The sequence below is a fragment of the Diadema setosum genome, unplaced genomic scaffold (assembly GCF_964275005.1).
Source record: "Diadema setosum unplaced genomic scaffold, eeDiaSeto1 scaffold_63, whole genome shotgun sequence".
Classification (NCBI taxonomy): Eukaryota; Metazoa; Echinodermata; class Echinoidea; order Diadematoida; family Diadematidae; genus Diadema; species Diadema setosum.
Genome location: NW_027307689.1, coordinates 60,819 through 86,146, shown reverse-complemented (window position 1 = coordinate 86,146; position 25,328 = coordinate 60,819). Strand labels below are relative to the sequence as shown.

The 25,328-nt window shown below is 36.3% G+C and overlaps 1 pseudogene; it reads right to left on the bottom strand.

The window, feature by feature from the left end:
- Window positions 1–25,328, bottom strand: part of LOC140245922 (uncharacterized) — a 64,473-nt pseudogene that overhangs the window by 12,552 nt on the left and 26,593 nt on the right.

Here is a 25,328-nt window from a genome sequence, read left to right as displayed (position 1 = left end):
TTATTATAATACTGCCCTCAACGGCCATTGCCGCCATATTCCAAAATGGCTGCAATCGTCATAATCATTTTGTTTTAAAAGATCGTAATTTCAGAAAGAAAAGTCAACAAATGTGTACATAAATTGAAAATCACGTTTAAAATCAAACAATATATCCAGGTTGCACTAACTCTAAAAATTGTTACTTCGCAAATTTAAAAAAAATGCTAATAACGGTAATTGCAGCCATTTTCCAAAATGGCTGTCATAGACGCCATTTTTCTTTTATGAAGATGTCCTAATGCCGGAAGAAGACAATAAACATTTTTTTGCGCAAGTTGACAATTACATCCAAAGAAGTTTAAACATTGAGCCATCATAAGCTGTGTTCTCAATGGCTATTTCAGCTATTTGTCAAAATGGCTACAATACACTCTTCCTTTTCTTTTCTTTTTTTAAATTTGCTTAACTTTAGAAGGAGAAGACAGTAGAATACTCACAGAGACATTGTGTAATCTGAAATATGGTGTTAAAGAAATCATTTGAGGAACAACTAAAATAAACAAGGCAAAAGCTTAGCGATTATATGTCACCAATGATGAATGCATATTTTAGGTGGGAAACATGAAAAATTTCCGAAAAAAGAGTAATATGAATATCCAGGGATAATGGCGCCATGTATCAACTTTAACAGTAACACCATATCATTGAATATATGGGACTATATGACGTGTATCTATTCTAAAATGTAACTTCCTAAACATTCTTAAGACATTCTTAATGGCCTTTCATTTTACGAAAAAAGTTAATTTACTTTATGCTATGCTTCCATAAAAACACATACATTTGATATCCATACTGTTAGCCGTCACACGCGAAATACTGCAATTAGAACTAATCTGAAAACATGAATTTAGAACTAACACATCAATGAAACCTTTTTTTTTTAATTCAAATTTCTTTGAGCACCAGATTGCATTAGATATAATTGCTCTTTAGCAGTATTCTATTGCTTTCTCCTTCTGGAATAGGCAAATAAAAAAAAGGAGTGTGTGGAAGCCATTTTGACAAAGAGCTGCCATAGCCGTTGGGGACGATGTTTAAATGGTGGCTCAATATCTTCATTTCAAATTTAAATTCAAATTCAAACTTGAATTTATTTGAATGTCTTTTGTCAATTTCCACAAGAAATGGTATTGTCTTCTGGCATTATCATATTTTCAAGAAATAAATAGCATTTATATTGGCCATTTTGAAAATGGCTGCCATGGTCGTTGATGGTGCCATTTGTAATGGCCTCATATATTATTTTCTTTTGAATATGATTTTCAACATATGTACAAATTTCATTGATTTTCTCTCTGAAATTAGCAAATCTTTCCAAAAAAAAAAGAAAATAAAAAAGAAGCAGACATCCATGGCGGTCAGCATGGCCCTTGAGGGCGCCTTCTAAGAAGACCTTATACTTAAATTTATTTTTGAGCAGAATTTTCAACTTGTTTGCAAAGTCTCATTGACTTTTCGTTCTGACATCAGCAAATTTTTGGGGAAAAAATGGTGGGGGTGGGGGCATCCATGGCAGCTGTTTGAAACTTGGCTGCTATGGCTGTTGAGGGTGCACTTTTGGATGGCCTATTATCAAATTCAGTTTGAATGTAATTTTCCACCTTTGTGGAAATTCTGATGGACGTCTGCAACACTTTACGAAAAAAAGACATTCATGGTGGCCATTTTGAAAAATGGTTTGAATGGCCATTGAGGGGGCAATTTGCAATGGCCCAATAAGTTTACTTCTGAATGTAATTTCCCACCTGTTTGCAAAATCTCGTTGGCTTTCCCTTCTGATTTTAGTAAATCTTTTCGAAAATATAGCATTTATGGCGACCATTTTGAAAAATGGCTGTCATGACCGTTGAGGGCGCAATTTCCGATGGCCCAATATCGACATTTATTTTGAGTGTCATTTCTCATTTATAACCAGAATTTCATTGACTTTTCCTTTTGAAATTAGCATTTTTTTTAAAATGAAAATGTGGCACTTATGGTGACCATTTAAAAAAAAATGGCTGCCATAGCCATTGAGGGGGCAATTTTCAATTGCCAAATATCTGGATTTATTTTGGATGTAATTTACCGCTTGTTTGCACAAAAGAGAAAAAAAAATTGGCTTTCCCTTCTGAAATTTGCATTTTTAACAAAAAATGGCATGTATAACGGCCATTTTCAAAAAAATGGCTACCATGGCCGTTGAGGGCGCAATTTCCGATGGCCCAATATCTAGATTTACTTTAAATGTAATTAACATTTATGGGCAAAATCTTATCAACTTTTCCCTTCTGAAATTTGCAAAATCATCGAAGAAGTGGCACATTAGACAGCCATTTTAAAAAATGGCTGTCATGGACGTTGAGGGCGCAGTTAACAATGGCAAAATATTTAAATTCATATTGAATGTAATTTCCCACTTGTTTGCAAAATCTTACTGGCTTTCCCTTCTGAAGTTAGCAAATGTTTTGAAAAAAAATGACATTTATGGCGGCCATTTTGACAAATGGCTGCCATGGGCGTTGAGGGCGCTATTTCCGATGGCTCGATGTCCAGATTTATTTTGAATGTAATTTCCCATTTGTAACCAAAATATTGTTTACTTTTCTCTCCTAAAATTAGCAAATTTTACGAAAACATGGCATTTATGGCAGCCATTTTGAAAAATGGCTGCCATGGACATTGAGGGCGCTATTTACGATGGCCCAATATCTAATTTTAATCTGAACGTGATTGTCAACCTGTGTACAAAATTTGGTGCTTTTATCACAAAATGCACAATTGTTCGGCTATGCCGCTCCACTATTATGTAGCAGCGTAATGACGTAATGCAAGCGCTGAATGCAAGCGCTGTCCAATGAGAGAGCTTACTCTTGAGATTGCACGGTTTCAAGCTGATCAGCACTGACATCGATGTATATTTTACTGGTTCCTGACCGGATTAAGCAACAAATTGTCAAGATATTTACATGGATACAAAGATTAGGAGATGGACTACCAAATAAAGCATTTTTATTGAGACGCAAGGTGAATCTGGTATTTTTTTGACGTCTTGAACGTGTACTGCACGAATTACTTTTTTCATCATTTTTCAAGCGCAAATTACGCTATGATATTTTTCATTTACAATAATTTGAGTAACATGTGACGATAGTTTGCATATTTTCCTTGAATTTGATACCAAATTTGTGAACATAAGGTGTATTTTTGTTGCCGAAAGCCCAAGGACAAAACCCCCTTACGCAGCTCATTACGTATGCAAGCCTAGAGCGGGCTTGCATACGAGTTGAATAAATACGAGCGAATTATCGGGTGCTGCGGACTGACTGGAGGCCCCTTTTAATTTCTTGAAAATCCTTTGCACACTCTTCACTTTCAACTCTAATAACTTTTGAAGTGATGATGCTACTGCTTTAAAAGTTAATATTTATTATGAACAGAATGTGTTAATGAGGCATGCTTAATTTCAAATAAATCTGATAATCCCTTCATTGTTTTTGCTACAATGCTTTTCATCAAGGTTTTTGTCCCATTCATGGCACGGGTAGCACGGCTTAGTAAAGATTAGGCACTTGAATAGACCCTGTACTTCACAGCCTCTTTTCTCAGTTAAAACTTTTCCAGCGTGTGCCCTTTCTTTCCAATATTCATATAGGTTAGGAGAATCCATTTGAATTGAGTGATACATCATTTTAAAGCTTAGAGTCTGCTCTTGCAGAATCTGCCCTCTAAAAATCCATGTCTGGCGACTTTTTGTGTGTTTTGTGGTGCAGGGTCATGATAACTATATATATATATATATATATATATATATGTGTGTGTGTGTGTGTGTGTGTGTGATCGTGTATCACAAAACGAACAAAAAGTCGCACCCAGTGATTTTGTGTAAGGACTGAAAAATAGGTGAAATGGGTCAACCTAGCCAATCTTGAGTTTTTCATATTTTCTGTAAGAGCACGTCGTCTTCTACATTAGGTTAACCCTAACCAGGCCGGGCTTTTTTGGGTGTTCTGTGGCCGGGGAGGGGTTGATTCAACCCCCCCCCCCCGAGATCTCGGCCGTCGATCGCGCAATCACCATGAAATTTGGCACGTGCATTACCTGTGTCGTAATCTACCAAGCTATACAAAAAGAAATGGAAATTTTTGTCATAATGATTAATTATGCTAATATATGCATAAAATCATACATTTTGCTCTAAATCAGAAATTAAAGCTCGTAGAATCCTAATTTTTGGTGGAAACATTCTTTGTAGCATTTCTAACAATGTAACTGAAAAAAAAATTTGGTATCAAAATCATTTTCTTATGTATTTTATTGTTTTATGAATTTCTTATGTATTTCTTTGTTTTTTCGACCTTTTGTTTTATCATTTTTTTTCCGCAAAATTTATGACAGAACCTATTTCAAGCATAATTATGCTAAAATTAATTAGTTTCAACCTATGAAAGTGAAAATAATCATATCTTTATGAATAAGAAGAGAAAACTCCATTTGCATAGACTTTATACACAAAATCACGTTTTTGAGCCATTTTCGGTCTGACAGGCATGTATAAAACGTTGTGCAGCATCGTAACGGTATGCGCGATTTTCGCGAATATGATGTCAAAAGATGCGCGAGACTCGAAAGTAAAAAGTCAGCGAACGGCGCGGTCAAAAAATTTCGCGCGGCGGAGGAGTCGCGAAAAATGTCGAGGGGGGGGGGGTTGATTCAACCCCCCCCCCCAGCCTTTTTAGGGTTAAAGTTTGGGATCATAAAACAAACAGGAAACTGTATTTCTAGCAATTTTTCTCAAACACTTTATTGTTGAACAGTGTGATTAGATGTTTCTAAAGAGTCCCCTTTTTCATTTCTTAAAAAACCCTGTACACATTCTTCATTTTCCACTCTAATTACCTTTGAAAGGATATTGCTACTGCTTTGAAAGTTGTCATGGACGAAATGTGTGAATAAAGCATGTCTAATTTCAGCTTAAACTGATAATCCCTTCATTATTATTGCTCCGGTGGTTAACACCCGGTTTTTTGTCCCATTAGAAACGGCTAGCGTGGCTTAGAGATTAAGCGCTTGAATAGACTCTTTACTTCAGAACCTCTTTTCTTAGTTCACACTTTTGCAGAGTGTGTGCTTTCTTTCCAACATTTAGATAGGTTAGGAGAGTCTATTTGAATTGAGTTATACATCATTTTAAAGCTTAGAGTGTACTCTTTTAGAATCTGCACTTAACTAAAAATCCATGTCAGGCGACTTTTTGTTTGTTTTGTGGTGCAGGGTCACATATATATATATATTTCATATATGTGTGTGTTTGTGTGTGTGTGTGTGTGTGTGTGCGTGTGTACAGTGTATAACTCAATACAAATTGGGTTTCCTGAATTAGGTGAAGAAAATAGACACACGGGAAAATGTTCGCTAAAAGAAGCCCTTCAAATGCAGGGTCTATTCAAGCACTTATTCCTCATCATAATAGCCGCTCCCGGTGTCAGGAATGGGACAAAACAGGACTGAGGACTCCGTAATAACCGACGTGAAGGAATTACAGTTCGACCTCGATTATCCGGCCTCCTTTATCCTAAAATCTCAAGTATCCTGACGCAATAGAAGCGGTAACTCTTTTTTTTTTCATCTAAAAATTGAGAAAAAAAAAACAGTGACTTTAAACTCAATTTAAATTTCTACAATACTCACACGATTTACCTACAATATTCAAATTGAAATTTAAATTCAAATTCAAACTTTATTTTCACTCTTTTTCCAACAGAATGTACAAAAAAAAAACAATATGATACATTTGGCATGCGAGTCGTTGATTATATACATAGACAGGGATAACAACATGCTCATGTCTTTATGTTTGGTACAAAAAGAAACATACAGTCTATTTATACACTCTGTGAAAAAAAAAAAAGTGGAGGTACCCACTTAAAAGACTATGCTTGTAACATGTGGGCACCTCTGAGGGAGAAGTGGGAAAGAGGGGAAGTAAAGGGGGTGAAAAACTTACAACTACAAAGATTGCGGGAAACTGGGAAAGTCGGGAATAGAAAAAAAAAGAAAGAAAGAAGAAAAAGAAAGCAAAAGTGTGAAAATAGGGAACACAAAATGGGGAGAAGAGATAGAAAGAGAGAGAGAAAACCTAAATTATTTTGATGCATACACCAAGGGGCGAAGCCCACAGAGACAAATAGCCACGCGTTTTCGAGAGTGAAACAGTGTTGAGCTGCTTTCCAGCGGAACAGACTGCAACCGTGAGGGCACGTGAGGAATACAAAAATACTAAACGCGGTAAAAAATGGTCGATGCCTCAAGAGAATGCTGCCTATAGTGAAAGAAGATACATTACAGAATTATATTTATTCGGTTGCATTATAAGACTTCAAAAGAAAACTCTTCAATCTTTTTTTAAAAGAATTCAGTGACGGTGCATTTTTTATGTCCATGGGAAGGGAGTTCCAGAATCTTGGACCTACATAAATAAAAGTTTGTTGAGCAAGCACGGTTCTTAATAAAGGTAAATGAAATTCATTTGACTGTCTGGTTGGATATCCATGATATGTCCGGTTGCGCATGAACATGGAGTTAAAAATAGACGGAAGACAGTTATTATTATAAGTATACATAAATTGCCCGAGTTGAAACAAAAACAAATCTTTAATTTTCAGAATCTTATTATGAAAAAACAAAGGATCTGTATGAGAATATGGAACGGTGTTACAAATAATGCGAAGAGCCTTCTTTTGTAGCAGTAAAACCCTATCCAATAATATGTGATGAGTGTTTCCCCATACTAAAATTCCATAATTCAAATAGGGTAATATCAAGGATGAATACAATGTAAACAACGAATGTTGAGGAATAGAAAATTTTAGTCTATTAATAACACCTATGTTACGTGAAATTTTCTTACAGACATTATCAATATGAAATTTCCAGGAGAGTTTATTATCGACTGTAACTCCGAGAAACTTAATATGGGAAACACTTTCTAAAACAGCATCACCAAAACAAATATCCATATTCAAATTATCTAAAGTATTACTGAAAAGCATATATTTAGTTTTTTGGATATTAAAGACAACTTATTTGCTCGTATCCACTCACATACTTTTTTTAACTCAGAATTAACTGTCTGCACAAGGGTGTTTGGGTCTTCATGCGAATAAAATACATTTGAATCGTCGGCAAAAAGTATGAAAAATAAAACATCGGAAGAAACACAAAAATCATTAATGTAAACAATAAACAACAGCGGGCCCAACAAACTACCTTGTGGGACGCCACACTAAAATTCTCTCATATCAGAGTTATGATTATTCAAAAAAAAAAAAAAACATATTGTTTGCGATCAGTTAAATAACTCCTGAACCACTCCCAAGGCCTTCCCACGTATACCATAATGAGACAACTTGTATAGTAAAATATCATGATTTATAGTGTCGAAGGCCTTGGAGTAGTCCAGGAAGATACCAATCATATGAGAGTGATTATCTAAAGCATGTGCTACTTTATCAACAAAATTTAACAAAGCGTGACAGGTGCTATGCTTTTCTCGGAACCCAAACTGCGAATTTGTAAAAACACCATACATTTTCAAAAAATTCAACGTTCTTTTATATATAATTTTCTCTAAAATCTTGGACAAACTTGATAATAAAGAAATAGGCCTATAATTACTTATATCTAACTTATCTCCATTCTTATATATAGGAATAACTTTAGCTACTTTCATTTGTTCTGGAAACACACCCGTTGACATTGACAAATTAAAGATATGTGCCAGAGGATCCGCAACAGAAGATATAGCACCTTTCAAAATCATATTGCTTATGTCATCATAACCTGAACTTTTTTTGTTTTTCAAACCAGATACAATATCAATAACCTCATATCTAGTGGTAGGAGTAAAAAATATTGAATGCATATTATACTGATTTAGAAAATCAGAAAAATGTTTATTAGTATCAGGAATTTCTTGAGCAATGTTTTCTCCAATTGTTGTAAAATATGTGTTAAAAATATTTGCTATACACACAGAATTATCAATAATTTCATCATTATATCTTATTTTCGATAAACCAGACTTTTCATTTGATACATTCATTGCTTGTTTTAATATATTCCATGTACTTTTTATATCACATCTATATCTTTCTAATTGCTTATAATAATATTTTTTCTTTTCAATACGTATTATCTTAATAAGGGTATTCTTATACGAGGTATATTTCAATCGTGCTTGTTCAGTTCTTTTCATTTTAAATACATAAAACAATTTATTTTTTCTATTTATCGAATGCAAAATGGACTTCGAAATCCAAGGAAGCTTTGGTGTTGTTTTATAATTCCCTCGCTTATCCTTTCTTTTAGGGATGCAAATATCCAAATGATTATTAAAAATATCCAAAAAATTATTCATAGCCAAATTGATGTCATCAGTATCAAACACACTATCCCAACTGAGATCATCTAAAGAAGTAGAAAATGAAGACAAATTTTCTTGGGTTACCCTACGCCTCAAGGATGGCTGGGATGAACTTTTGCTAGTATGGTTAAGTTTAAAATGCGTCATTATTGGAAAATGATCAGTGATAATGATCAGTGATATTCCCGACAGAACTATCATAAATTCACACCACATTATCATCGCAAAAGTAAGCAGTCATGATCTATCGGGACTACAATTTTGCGCATGCTAGCATAGATTACATCACCGTTGCGGGGTACGCTACCTGCCTTGCTGCCAGTGCACTGGGACGGCAGCTTGGACGGCAGCTATGTACATTAACATTGTGTCTCCCATATCCGGCCAATTCGCCTATCCGGATGAGCGCCGGTCCCGACATGGCCGGATGATCGAGGTCGAACGGTATCACATTAGGGTGATTTTTTTTTTCACATTGTATATATACATACATTCTATTCATAACTGTTTTTTTTTTTCTATTTTCAGAGCAGAAGCAACATCCTTTCAAAAGTCATTAATGTTGAAAGTGAAGAGAGTAGTGTGTTTTTGATCAATGTAGAGGGGCACGAATATTCCCACTACTCATCAATCAAGTGTTGTAGAAAAACTGCAAAATCCACATTTCTCATGCATATTATGATCACAACCTTCAAAAGGTAGAAGAATGGCCCTTTCAAAAAATAAAACATAAGCCTAAAAATTCACCACATTGACCCTTTTGACCTTTCTTGAGTCCTAACATAAGATTGGAGCGTGGGTTTTTTCGTTGGTGTTGTGAAGCATTGTCACATACTGTATGCATAATTATAAAGAACGAGGGTGAGAGGGGGGGGGGGGTCGTACTCATAAAAAGAAATCAATTTAATCTGAAGTCGAGAAACCCACCTCTCTCCACGAGCAAGCTTCTTGAGAGTTAATAAAAGGTTCCTGTCGCGGACGGAGGACAGCGGCGTTATGCCGCGTGAATTCTTCATGTCAATGCGCGCCTTACGTATGATCATAAAAATGAGCAATGCAGATCCGTTGTCGTAGCAACCGTGATTCCCGTATTTTTCCCGGATCTGTATGGTTGCCAAAATAAAAATAGAATAAATAAATACATGAATAAGTACATGAACGAGATTCAGCAATTGAAACATGTACGGATTCTCTACGGAGATACATTATGCATTCATTCCAATAGTAGGGACAAAGTTATGAATCAAACGTGAAAGGGCACTATTTTACAAGATATTCGCTCCTCGGAAATGTGGAGACCTTTTTGGATAACATGCATGAGATTAATAGCTTTACTGGTATTTGCTGATACAGGTGTATGATGAGAATTGTTTGCTATGCCTATTTGTGTTAATTTGCTGATTTTAATAGCAAAATCACTGACTGTCATGAGTATTCCGTAATGAAATGTGTGTGTGTGTGGGGGGGGGGGGAGGTTTTCTATAGTCGCTTATGTGATTACGGTTTCAACCTTTGTCAGTATTGGTGGTTCCTAAGTGCAAAGAACACTTTCAGAGTAGTAAGGAGATACCACTGCATATCTTATTTTCTTGTATGTACTGTGTATCTGTGCTTCTGTTTCTCTTTGTTTCATAAAAGCAGCAGGCTATTGGATGGACACTCATGCATGCACATGTCATAACTGAAACTGCATTGTTAGTATGCGTTATATGGACCATTCATTGTCACCTGTTAAACTGTTGTTGATGTTGTCGTTTTTTTGTTGTTGTTTTTTGGTTTGTTGTTGTTGTTGTTGTTTTTTGTTTTGTTTTGTTTTGTTTGTTTGTTTGTTTGTTTGTTTGTTTGTTTGTTTGTTTGTTTGTTTTTTTGGGGGGTGCACTTTCCTCCTTGCTCGTAGTCCTGCATGTTGCATGATCGACTGACACTAGGTACACAGCTCTGTCAACACTGGCTGCATTTCCTTACCAACACTTTGCAATACTAAAACAGCCATCAGGTTGTTATTTCTATTGTTATTGATGTTGTTCTTGCCCGAATATATATATAATATATATATATATATATATATATATATATATATATATGTATATTATAAATTAAGAAATAAACTGGTAATGCTTTTTTTTTTTGTCAGTAAAGAATGAGTTTATTCGACTCGAATTTTCAGCGGCCTCCGCCTTCTTCAGGAGTCTTGAAGGCGGAGGCCGCTGAAAATTCGAAACGAATAAAGTGCTACTCAACCCACACAGACACTACCGCAAGCGTTTATATCCGCCACCAATAAGCCCTGATGAAGGTCGTAACAAGACCGAAAGCTCGGCACTACACACATACGTTGATCACTTAGTACGTCCACGAATGCTCTTCTTCTCGCACTGTATGTAGATATATATATATATATATATATATATATACAAGCGCGCCGGAACGCTTCTGGTTTTGGGGGGGCAAAATCTCGACGGGGGCACATTTTATGTGACGATGTGAGATCTTCGGCGCGGGAGCGAAGCGAGCGAGCGGGGGGGGGGGGGGGGGGGTTGGAAAGGGGGATCCCCCCCCCCCCCCACACACACACACACACTGTAGGGAGCTTTTGTAAAACAGAGTATAAAAGTCACGTTTATAGACCATTTAAAAGAAAAAAATTTAAGGAATTAAACATAGTAAAAAAAAAAAATGATCAGTGCGAAGGACTATGATTATTAAATACGGGAGTACATAATAATGTGATGGTGTGAGATCCTCGGCGAGGGAGCGAAGCGACCGAGCGGGGGGAGGGTGTGGGAGGGGGAAAACCCCCTCTCATGGTAGGGACTTTTTGTAAAAACAGAGTATAAAAGTCGCGTATATAGAGCATTTAAAAGCAAATTTCTAGGGAATTAACATATTGAAAAAACCAGTTTGAAGGACTATGATCATAACATATGGGAGTACATAATAATGTGATGGTGTGAGATCCTCGGTGAGGGAGCGAAGCGACCGAGCGGGGGGAGGGTGTGGGAGGGGGATACCCCCTCCCACGGTAGGGACTTTCTGTAAAAAAACAGAGTTTAAAAGTCGCTTTTATAGAGCATTTAAAGTAAATTTCTGAGGAATTAAACATAGTAAAAGAAATCACTGCGAAGGACTATGATAATAACTTATGAAAACTTTTCATTTTACTATAAGTACGGGCAGAACGAGCGAGCCACTTTCACTTTGCCATTTATCTGAAATGTACTCATTAAAAGCTTAAACGTGATCGCATCGTTCGAACAATAAAAAGTATCCTTATACTGCTGGAAAGCAAAGAAGTAAAAGAAAAATGTAAGGTTTACTAAAGGTATGTTTCAGCGGGCACACTCGAGGACACGAGGCTACCATCAATACACTTTACTCATAAGTTACTATCAGTGTATAGATACAATAATGTATGTTGTTAGTGTATTATAATTTTCGCCCCGTTAGGGGCGAAACTTTTGCATTTTCAGTTATGAAATTACAACATTTAGACAAGAAATATGCCTTTATTGTTCATTTTGGTCTTTAAATAAGTGATTAATTATTTGTTACAGGGGGCACTTTGGGGGGGCAAAAACTCGTTTTGCCCCCCCCCCCCAACATTTTGTTTGGGGGGGGGGGGGGGGGGGGCAAGTGCCACCCCTGCCCCCCCGCTTCCGGCGCCCTTGTATATATATAAACTTAATATAATATAAAACATATATATATATATATATAGAATATATATATAGAATATATTTATATATATATACATATGTATATAGAATATATATATATATATATATATATATATATATATATATTCAATATATATGAATTCCAGAAAGGATGGAGCAATAAAAATAATAGGCCCTATATAGGAAAATCTGAAAGACCACATGAGGGCTATGTCCTGCAATTCAATCAAAGCGCAATTGTTCTCCAAGATAAAGTTCGCTCTAATAACGAATGAAATTTTACAAGTACAATGGAAAAGTTTTCATCAAAATTAGATTAATGTAGAATTATACTACTTTTTATCCCATTTTGAAACAGTCTCAACTAAGGTATAGTATTTGCCACGACATGGTAGGTTACATTGTCCATGTGAAAGTTCTACTGATAATCTCATCAGCCCCTTTACATCAAATTTATGTTTATGTGCAAGGCATCCATCAATGTGAGTTTATTCTGCACAGGAAGAAAGAGGGCAGTCACCCCTCAGCCCTTCATTACGTTAGGGGTACGAGTAAAATAAAGCGTAACATAGAGGGAGAGGGTGACTCACACCAAGTGGAGACCGCTACCAGGAGCGAGGGTCATAAACCTGCCAAATGTCCACCACTGGGAGGACAGCCTAAAAGACGCACAAGTTAAGAAACTGGTAGTCACACCCAGCTGTAGCGGTCGACTATCGTCAAAGGAATATTCTCCTTCTTTGGAAACCATGTTTAACTAGAAATGTCGCTATGGCGACTGGTATGCCTCCGCCATAATGCATGATTCTCCTAATACACGTAGGTCTAGATAGTACATGTGGACAATGTGTGATTACATTTTCACAAAATTGGCAAAATATTAAAATGACAAGTTTGTCACAAATGTGTGGAATGTTCACCTTCCTTGTACTAGGTTTAATTGGATGAATAGGAGAGCATGTATTTGGGATTTAAGGACTTTACCTTGACTTTAACCCATTCATACGTTTATGCACTGAGTAATTTTCAAGGTATGGAGAAAAAGTGCAATTTCTGTTGCCGTTTTCATCTGGCCTTTGACCCTAAAATTCATAAGATAATCACTGTCAGGCAGAACATGCATAAATAAGTAGTACTTTTCAAGATAACTTGAGCCACTTTCGAGATATGGAGGAAAAAATTAGTTCATCACTTTCACTTGATCTTTGACCTTTTGACCTTTGAGGCAAAAACAAAAGAAAACAACTTTCCAGAGAATCTCTATTAGGTTATACATGCGTACACCAAGTGTAAAAAAAAATAATCCTGCTGGCATTGCATAAACCTGAGGGAAATAGTAAAATATTTTATTTTGAAGTGTTGCCCTTGACCTTTGACCCCTGACTTTTGACCCATGAACCCTAAATTCTCTAGATAACCACTGCCAGTCAGTACATGTATATATACTATGTTCCAAGAAGATACCTTGAACAATTTCCAAGGTACAGACAAAAAAGGTAAATATTTTTACTTGACCTTTTGACCTTTGACCTTTGACCTCATAACCCAAACTTTCACCACAGAATCTTAATTGGGTAATACATGTATACACTAAGTTTCAAGAAAATATCTTCCAGCATTGCATAGATATGGTGGAAATAGTAAAATGTTATGTATTTGACCTTGATCTTTTGACCTTTGACCTTGAGCATGTGCACCCTAAAGTTGATAGGCACCACTTCACTCCCTAATATACATACATGCCAAGTTTCATTAGGATTCCTCGAAAGGTTTTGATAGTTACCCTGTCCACAAAATTCATTACGGACGGACGGAAGGACGGACGGAAGGACGTACGGACGGAAGGACGGACGGACGGACAACCCGAAAACATAATGCCTCCGGCACCACTTCGTGGCGGAGGCATAAAAACAATTCTTGAAATGAAGGAAAAGTTACTCTCAGGTGTGTCCATTTTTGACCAATTGGTAGGAACTTTTGTGAACCATTTCACCGCCTCCTCCAATAAGGTAACTAAATCAGTGTACAGTGATTTGTCCTATAGGCAAATGTAAGTTAAGAAGGAAATTTTGGAAGAAAAGCGGGATGCAAAACCCATAATTCTTCAGACCAGAGCACAAAATTGTTTATGAAATCATTACGTGTGTATCTAGTTCGTCGGGAGGGTTCGGTGTGCATCAGTATCGCCGACCAACTGGTCTACCCTTTGATAGATGAATTTGGAACGAGGATAAATTGGTGGTCGCAAATGGCCACGTACATTGTGTTTGAAATTCGGAGCAAAGGAAATCTCTCATCAACTCGAAGGAGGTTGCGGCAAGGGCCAGGGAGAGAGTAGCTTGCACAGAAAGGGGATAAACGCCAACGAAAGTTGTAAGTTACCAATCTTTCTCATCGCATTTCTCATGTAATTATGTAATCCTTATTAAGGCGGAGAGTCAAGATATAATATTGATATGTCATTATTGGCTCACGGTGTTTTGTTTCATGCATCAGTTAGGAGTGAGGAAATGCTAAATAGTAGGCCTACAGCTAGTACTACCACAAGCCGTTTCAAAATATTGAGCTGAAAGACCGTGAATTATTTAAATTAATTATTGAACCAATGACCTAAGGTCACAACTGGGAACACGCTTTCCATGACAATTAATCCTTGCTGGCTGACCCAGCGTTGACAGATTTGTTGATGTCAACATACAAGCCAAAACCTGACTTAAACTCTTGAAATGTAAGTGTTTCAGTCATAAATGAACAATTCAAGTGAGCACTTGTATAATAGTGTTTTGTTAAGATTACTGGACTGATGAGTGTATGCCACTTATTGCAATTGACAGGGCGTTTAATGTTGGAGTAAACTTCAACCGAATTGGGCTAAGAGTCTAGAGAGGGATCGAAGGGCCGAGTTTAACGTAACTAGGACCCAGGGCGGAGACCTTAACAGTTCATCTCATCCCAAGAATCAACCGGCTGTAGTGATTGCATTAAATCACTGTATCTGCTAATTGGTAATTTCGTCAGTTTTAATCGACATTTTTATTCTTATGTTGTAAATACATTTTCAAAATTCAGTACAATAAACCAAGTGATCATTGAACTGAAGAAGCATTTGTTTCGCCTATTTTGTAGACTCTCAGAAGAGAAAGCCTTTGATCCATGCAGTTACGGGATGGTGCGGCGGCAGCGCCCTGTGACAGTATTTATTTGAAAATGTTTGTGTATTGTATGTCTTTGTCACCTATGTTGTAACAGAACAAGTATTGTAGCTTATTGTACAAACGAAACACACGAACAAACGGACGTTTAATATGAATGTGCTTTTAATGTTCAAATTATATTATTTCATACTCTAAAACAAAGGTTATAATAAGAATGGCCTTTTCAAAATCTGCAATTAATCGGCATACCTCGTGAAGAGTGGGTGAGTCCTTGAACGCCATTCCTTCTTCCACACCCAAAGCTACAATATGAAGGGGAGTATTAAGTTCCCCTACGCGATAGTTGATATCAGCTCCTCCTTCCAAAAGCATCTCAACGCATTGTGTGTGACCCTTTGCACACGCCATCTGCAGGGCAGTCATTTGAAACTTGTTCGTTGCATTCAGATCCACTGCATGGTTCTACGTTGGACAGCACGGTAACCAAAGGAAAATAAACAGCATTTACTGTATCATTCTTTTCTGCTCGTCTAAATGAGAAATAAACAAATTGAATCAAAGCATTAAAGCACATGCACTTACTTTTCGCATTTATGCTATAATACTTCCGCAAAATAATTGATAACCGATTTGTAGATTAAATAGGCGCCAGAAATCAGGAAATACGTTTTGCCAGATATTATCATAAACCCTTCCAAAATTCTACCTGCATTTCCAGTTTGATGCCTCATATTTTCCTGAAATCTGCAGCGTTTTAATTACATGTGACATTATTAGAAAGCCTGATTTAATTTTCTTTACAATAACAGCTCACTTGTTTACATTATCTTTCAATATTCGATATTTCATAATCTTCAATAATTCTGATGAATTTTTTTATTGTTGCGCTTACATGATGTAACTCTTTGATTTCAGATAAACTTTTAACTAGTTTTAGATTTCCTTTTTATTTATCGTAAATTGTCGCTTGATTTTACATATGATTGCAAGACCTGGATTGAATTTGCGGGTTTTCAATTGAACTTTAACTTCTTTCAATGCCCCGTATGTCTCCATTCACCTTCTCTTGTCATAACTCCATGCCACGTGGAGTCTAAAATAATGCTAAGGCGGTTTAAGGGGCTGCCGAAATCCACTGCTCTGGACAGTAAAGAGCTATACAATGCCCTATAACGTGCCTCAGTCAATCGTATTTGCAGCCCTCTGTCAGTACAGGGCCCTGTTTCATAAAACTTGTTATTAATAACAATAGTTGTTATAAGCTATAGGCCTACTGAAATCCTTGCTTCTGATTGGCTGAGAGCAATTTTGTCATAGAAATGTGGCAGATGTTACCGATAACAAGTTTTATGAAACGGGACCGAAGTCTTGACGTCGCTTTCCAAGGTCGTGACTTCGCTTTGATTAAAGCTAGGACTCGAGGAACACTAGCCTCACTCTCTCACCGAGACTCAGCGGATATGATGGTAAGAAAAAAGTTCCAATGGCTGGGAATGACGGATATACATGAGCTGCTGGAAGGTGACATGTACACTCTAAAAAATCCGGGTCAGAACTGACCCGGAACTGGGTCCGTTGGGGTCACACACCGTTCCTGGTCAAAAATGACTTGGAATTTTGTCATGAAGACCCGGAATGGGGTCACGCTGACCCAATTCATGACTCTGGATGGGGTCATATATGACCCCATTCCTTGTCATTTCTGACCCGGAACGGTGTGTGACCCCAACGGACCAAGTTCCTGGTTAGTTCTGACCCTGATCTTTTTAGAGTGTATAACCGGTCTGGGAAGAATAATTTAGAAAGTTCAAGTACAGGAACCAAAACAGCAAGAGAATAACAAACACGCGTATTTTCATTCATAAAGACACAGTGCACTTGTTTACCTGAGTGGCCAGAACCTTTTTAATGACGCCTGGGTGATTATAGGCTGAGGCGGTGTGTAATATGGTATGATCGTCATTGTAAAGAATGACAATGGCTGCTGGACGGGCCTCGATGATCAGTTCTGCCACGCTGCAATGAACAATGCACACACACAACAGTTGTTGCTTAAATCAAGTACAAGGGAGTCACAACTTACTCATTTTCTTTGAACCCATTTTCGAAGCCGCACTCATAGATAATAGTTGAAGTGAAATGTATGTACAAAACTAAAGCTTCCCTAGGAAGAGAATTAATTCATGAGTCATAATGACCAGCCACTTTCTAAGAAAGAAAATAATGCCTATATGTTGGTAATTACACTTTGTCTTCCCTTCTCCTGAAATATAAGCGAGACATAATGGTAAAGGCAGAAGGACGCGCGAATAGAAGTTGCATAAAAACTGATGAAATGAAAATCAAGTCTACTTAACTGGGCATGTTCAGGCACAAATTTGACATAAATTCTTCTTTATGCTCGAAAATAATTCCACATAAGACTTATCAAGGTGGAAAATTGATAAAAAGAGGACATGGTTTCAAACGCCTTCAAAGCATGCGGCTGCGATTTACACTTTCGCAGCTATTTCTGCACAGGATTAACTTTTGTTTTATGTCCTATCATCAGGGTAAATTTCATTTCATTTACTGAATAGACACGCAAGATATTTGAAGATTATTCCACATGAGACTTATCAAGGTGGAAAATTGATAAAAAGAGGACATGGTTTCAAACGCCTTCAAAGCATGCGGCTGCGATTTACACTTTCGCAGCTATTTCTGCACAGGATTAACTTTTGTTTTATGTCCTATCATCAGGATAAAATTCATTTCATTTACAGAATAAACAAGCAAGATATTTCCGATATTATGTAAGAAAGTTCAAAATTAATCTTCTAATTGCTCATTGGATGAAGGCCTCAAATAACGAACATAAAAGGTACAAATGCATATGTGGAATTCTTTTGTACATTCATAGCAACAATCATAACAAGTATAGGAATCCCATTGCTTGTAACCCTTTGCTTTAGATGCTCACGCTTCTAAGACTCCATTACCTCATTGTTGTGTGCATTTAATTAAAAAACAACGAGGAGTTCAGGACCTTCATGAAAAACAAAATGTCTGTGTACTGTTTGTCATATGTGCAACGACCACTTTACTTTTGCCAGTTATTTCGGGTTTCAAATTGTGCTGAATTTGTCTTTTGTTTTCATCGTTATTATGGAGGTGCACATACACATAATTGACAACTTGTCCATTTTTGCAATTTTTACTTTTGGGCCTTGGCAGAGAAAAACAAATTTGTTCACTCATGAGTAAATGTTCCCATTTTATTGACCTACCAGGTCGATAGCCATTTGAATTACTTTTAACATGGTATAGGAAATATTTATGTTTAGCCAAATATTCTATAAGAAATACAAACTTAAAAATGTATTTACTTTTTTGTTGTTGAGTGTACATTCAAAATATAGGAAGAAATACGTCGTATTTGGCAGAATTAAAGTGTACAATACCGTGAGTACAATGATTGCTCCTTTTCAAAGTTCAAAGTTCAAATTTATTTCATATTTCCGTTTTCTCAATGATGAGATTACAAAATTATTGGCAACAAAACAAGAATACAAAATATATACAATCATGTCTTTTGATTGTAGAAGAAAAAAAAAAGAAAATATACTTGACACAAATGTACACGGTCATATCGTGTGAAAATGTCACTAGTAAGTATAAGAAATATGATGGGCCCTACATAAAAGCATTATAGCTTGTAAAACTGTAGGTTTCCAAGTTCATAGGCATATAATTTTACACGGAGAACGGATATGTTTGTCTTGACCAACTAAAATTACACCAGTACAAAAAATCGATGAGTAATAAACTAATGAACCACATAGATATCGCATAAACCAGACTGCATACAAATCTCGCAGTGTTTGAAAAACAAAAATGCTATATTATTAAAAGATGTATCGGTACCATGAAATAACTTGAATAACTTGGTGCTGCGGACAAGGACAAAAAAAGTGGGAGCATAAAAAGGTTGCTAAAAGCTTGGTAGTGTGTATCCACTAAGTAATAACTGTTTTAATTTGCGTTTGAAGGTGAATAAAGTTAGAATATCTTTTGTAGAATATACTTGCGACATGTCATCTGCAAAATATTAGAATCTTTAATAATCACTCCGATTTCGATTTTGGGGGATTTTAATGTAGAATTGAAAGATTGTACGAAAACAGAAGCTACTTGAAATAGACTAGACGAGCACCCAATTCGAACGATTGCACATTAGATTTTTTTTCCCAAACACGTCGTGAACGATAGTGAATAATGTGAAGCGTGCGAGCCATCACCTGCTAACCGATGGACATGGAATCTTGATATTTGTAAAAACGTACGCGTATAGCTAGAACACTCACACACCAAGACCGGCGCTTACGGGGCGTAAACCATCATACGCACGGAACGCAAGTGCCAAATTGTTAAAGATATATGATCTAATTCATCGAAACATGTATACATTCAGGAGCTATACCAAGTGAATTATAATCATCTTTTTGTATTTCAGCTGTACAAAAATTTGATTTCCAGGGTATTGTTATACAATCGTTTCCATTCACTGTCAAAAATTACAAACATCTTGAACGCCGAAAATTAAGGGACTTTTCAGTGTTACCAAATATTTCATTAAAATTTAGGTTGAATAGCAAAGTTTTAATCCAAGGAGAAATGAATGCCCAAGCATACAAACGTAGACTCTTTCAAGGCTGATGTTTTTTCACAGATTTTTTTTTTAAGATTTCTTTAAAGATCCTAGCCAAATACCCTCAGTTTTATTCAAGTTTACTTTGCAATCAGAAAACGGCCCAAATTTATTCAGAGTGTCTAACAAATAATAGCACTTGACAGAATCAAATCTCTGTGTAAAAACAAATTGGGTCACCTTCATACATGCTAACCTTGTGCTCCGTGGCACCAATTTGAATTCTAACCTTGTGCTCCGTGGCACCAATTTGAATTCCTTTGATAAGTGTATTATTCCTTACGGAGATACCCAAAATTTCTATAGCTAAAATGAACAAATAAGGTGAGATCGGACATACTTTGAATATTTCTTTATCGATTAACAATCGGAGATATACATGATATATAGCTATCATATAATTTCTTGAATTTAGAAACACTTTTTCCAAGTTATGAAATCGTGACCAACATCAAAATAATTATACCTTATACAGACTTTCCTGTTCCACACTGTCCAAAAGTTTTCTTTATGTCAAGAAATAATAGGGCACCTGGATCATCATGGGTATTTAAAAGTACGATTAATCAAGTTAACAATTAGTCTTACACAATAATTATATTGTGAGCAATATTCCTTCGTTTGATGTTGAAACTCTTGAGTAGTTTAACCCTGTTCTACCTAGGGGAGGGGGGGGTCAAATTGACCCCCCTTGACGTTTCGCGCCACGATTCCGCAACGCGCAAAGATTTTGCCGCGTCGTTTCATGACTTTTGTTTATTTTTGTTGAGTCCAAATTTGCGACGTCTGGGTACACCGTTCTGAAGTTATGCAATGTTTTGCATATGCATGTCAACCCGAAAACCGCTCGAATTCATGATTTCATGACTGTGCAAATCCAATGCAAACTGTGTTTTTTGTTTAATTGATATAAATTAGATTATTTCAACTTTTAACCATTGAAATAAATCAATTCTGATGTAGATAAGTTTGAAAAAGTGCCTCCAACAAATTTTGGCAAAAAACAGTAGAAAACAAAAGATCGAAAAAGCATTGAAATACATAAGAAATTAACAAAACAATAAAAAAACAAAAGAAAATGATTTTGATTGCGTTTTTTTACAAGAAAATTGATTGATGTGTCTTGAAGAACTGTGACACCAAAATTTAATAATCCTTAAATCTTTTTGATGGAGTTATAGGTGAAAATATGATTTCATGCATTAATTTGCTTAATTAATTTATTAAAAAATATGAAATCAACATTTTTCTGTTGTATGACCATTTAATCTTGTAGTTGACATCCGGCTCTATGTTCAGGCAAAATTTTGCGGCGATCGCGCGATCGGCGGCCGAGATCTGAAGGGAGAAGGGTCAAATTGACCCCCCCCCCCCACCCTCAGTAAAAAAACTTGGTCTCAAATAGCCCAGTTAGAATAGGGTTAAGTCATACTATCCTCAATGCCTCTAGTTGTTTGTGTTACTTATCCTGCAATATTAGAATGTGGTGTTCCACAAGGATCTGTAAGGGGCTCTACATATTTCTCGGTTTATCTGAATGGTCCGAAACACGCAGGTCTACATTGTCGGGCCATTCTATCAAAAGGTGTGCAAAATGCGATTTTCGTGTCGCCGGCATGTTCATACAGTTAAAATCGATATTTCGGCTCAGAAATCATTTTTTTTTTAGTTAAATTCATCTGAGAGGTTAGACCTGTAAAATACATATCAATAAAGCTATTGGGACATCGGGGATAATGTTAGAAATTCGATCCGAAGTTTGATGTAACCCTAAATATCCCATGTCGCCAGAAAAGGAAGTATTCAAATAACAAGTGTTACTTTAGTTGTTACTCATTAACGTATCATTAAAATCAAATCTTTTGTACCTCATTCCATTACCCCTCAAGTGAATGAATGACAAATAATTGTACATAACATTATGATATTTCGATACTTCTCAAGGAGATCATTTATATCATGTCGCCAAATTGCAGTCTTATACCTATACCCTTTTTCAGACCCTTGAGAGAAGATCAAAGTAATGCCGCATAGCAGCATATAATTTCATGTGTTAAATACAGTCAACCTTACGCATACGTGGTACCATGATTTATTCATTCGTGGACTTTTTTCGTTTTTTTTATTCTTTATTCTATTTATCTATTCATTTTTTTTTTTGTTTTTAGTTGAGCACCACAGTTTCGGCATATGTTTGAGTGGACAAAGTTGTGCCTATCAAAATTTGGTTATACGAGCTCAAGGTAAGGGTAAAAGTCAAAGGTCAAGGTCAAATTCTTTAACTTTCACTATATCCCCAATATATATGAATTGACTGAAGTTATTATTTTTTGTAAACCTTGGTGTTTACATAGATTACTAGATAAAGAGTCGCTAGTACAAGAAAAAAAATGGGGCCATGAGGTCAAAGGTGACAGGTCACATGGAAAATGCACAACTTCCATTTTTTCCATATCTCGGAAATTATTTAAGGCTTCTTCATGGAACTTAGTGCATAATTATGTATGTACTACCTGACAGTGATTCTGTTGGGACTTTGTTTTGGTCATGGGGTCAAAGGTCAAGATCAAATTATCAACATATCACTTTAAAAATATCACTTTTTCTCTTCTAAGCAGTGTGTTGTAACCCGCTACAACAAAAGGATCCGAAAGTCGAGGGAGGTCGATTTTCTGAAAATGACATGACATTATTCCCTCACTCTTCCGCTTTTGGGTCATAATAACACGACTCATACAATTACTCGGTTGTAGAGATATTGATGATTTTATAAGACCATGTCGAGTGGTCTAAAGAATCGGCGTTTCGAGAAAACCGCCTTCAATGTTTTCTTTCCGACGCAATCGTGATCAAGGGATGTGAGACAATTTTCACCTCTTCAAAATATCAAGTAGAAGGTCTGCTCATAGCAACCTAGGCGATGTGCATTCAAGCTTTTAGTACCAGACACTTACCGCAGCGCTTTACACACAAGCAATCAGTAACCAGGATGCAACACACTTACTTTGAGGGGAGGAGTCTATCTGAGGCGGTAAATCCAAGTCTTTGAACATAGTTCTGTTCCGTTGAAAGTGAGAAAATCATGGCCCAGAAAAACACTAATTTCTTGATTTTATCGATTTGATTTGATTTTAACTGCATTTCTCACAAGGTATATACAACACTACAAACAATTCACCAATACTATTCACATTATATCCAACACAAAATATATGTACATATCATCATATGTAATGTACCAATAATGAAACATTGTACAGGTGAATTATAATCGTACAAAACTAGAAAATCATTGATTATTAAATCGAATTAATAGATACAGAATGCTGGAGACCGTCATCTTAAGCTGAAGCTTGAGTTTGATGGCGGCCTCTGGAAAAGCATATGGCTTCTACCTCTTTACATATCATTTAATACATTAAATTGTGTAACCGAATAGGGTAGCTACAAAATGCATCAGTGCAAAGGTGATTTAGGGTGTAAGTGCATATCGTGTGCAGTTTTGTTGTTTAATTTGTTAATACTATTTAAAATAAAAATCTGTGTAGATTAACTTTCATATAGGAAAATGATATACATAAAATTTCTGAATGTATATTATGTATGGACACGAGTCATGTAATATAGCATTGTGGTGGAAAGAATGAAATATATCTTGGCAATTATAACTGTGTCCGCATACTGTGTTTTATCAGACATGGGACCCTTCTGAAGGTTTCAGATATCAATCCAGGACTAATTCATGAATAATTTCATATCAAAGTGATATTGTATAACGCATCAGAAAATAAAAACAATCCAACGGAAAAAAGCAAGAGACTGTCAAACTTGATTATTAAACTTACCATTCCTTTGATTATTTAGCTTCAAAATTTCAGCAGATGAAAGATGAAAGCTTAGACTACATCATAATGCTAAAATTCGATAGTTTTGACCGATTTTGATGATCTGACTTCAAACTTTATGTTCTCGGCTCAGCCGTCAGCGGATTTCGGATCCTTTTGTTATGGCACGTCACAATTTTTTTTTAACTTAATGTATAATTATGTGTATTACTAGATAGAGATTCTTTGGGGAAGTTTTTAGCCATGGGGTCGAAGGCGAAATGTCAAAAAGTCAAGGGAAAATGCTAAAATTTCACTTTTTTCCATATCTCGGAAATGGCTCAATGTATCATTATGAAACTAAAGTACATCTGACATGTACTGCCTGACAGTGAGTCTTTTGGGAATTTTTGGGCAATGGGATGAAAGATCAATGGTCAAAGGTCTGGTTAAAATGCCCAAATTCTACTATTCATGCTAAAAATACATCTTCCTGCATACCTGGGAGATTACTTAATCCTTAAACCTAATAAGTAATACAGACATTAGTTTTACACATGCATTACTGCACAATGATTCTGAAGGGAACGATTTTGGCTATTTTTCCCATTTGTTCCCAAATTTTGACAATAGCTGAAACTATTGTCATGGAAATGAATGTTACAAGTAAGTGATTAGTTGAATTGTAATTGTTGGTCATTGGGTCAAAGGGAAAGGGTCAAAGGTGAAGTGAAAATGCTTAAATCCCCGAATACCTGCTCTCTTGAACAATTTAGACATCCATCCAAATCAAACTTAGCCTAATAAGGAAAGCGACAGTCAACTAATTTGTGACAAACATACAATTTATTATTTTGTTTCAATTATGTGAACTTGTGATCTTACATTATCAAGATGTAACTACTGGGAGGAACCATGCATTATGGCGGAGGCATACCAGTCCCATAGGGTCATTTGCAGTTGATCTGAAAATGGGCGATCCATCCATTTTTAAACTTTCTTGATCTATGTATGATTAATGTATTGTTCTATGTATCTTTTAATGTGAAATGGAGAATAAACAAACAAAGAACTTCACTTGTTTTCGTGTTATCTGCAAAAAGTAAACAAACAAACGAAAACATTAGAGTGCAACTGAATCTGATCAAACGTACCTGGACATATTCATCATCACCGCCAAGTGAAGAGGAGATGCTTCCGATGTTTTATCGACAAGGGCCAAATCTAACTCCCGACATTCCAGCAAGCGTTCGACGACAGTGACATTCCCCAATGCAATGGCGTGATGGATGGCAGCACAACCATCATCAGCCTACGAAAATTATTTTTGGAATTATTGATATCATTCTTACCAAATATTCTGTGTATCATTCGAAATGGGACATAGTATAGATCATTGCTCTAGCAAAGTTGACACCATAATTATTTTCTATGTTAGGAATACAAGTCGCGATTACTGTACAGACACACGTATACCTTATTAAGCAGTAAAATAATTATTTCTGTCACTTGGCGAAAGTTTGGCAGTTCTCA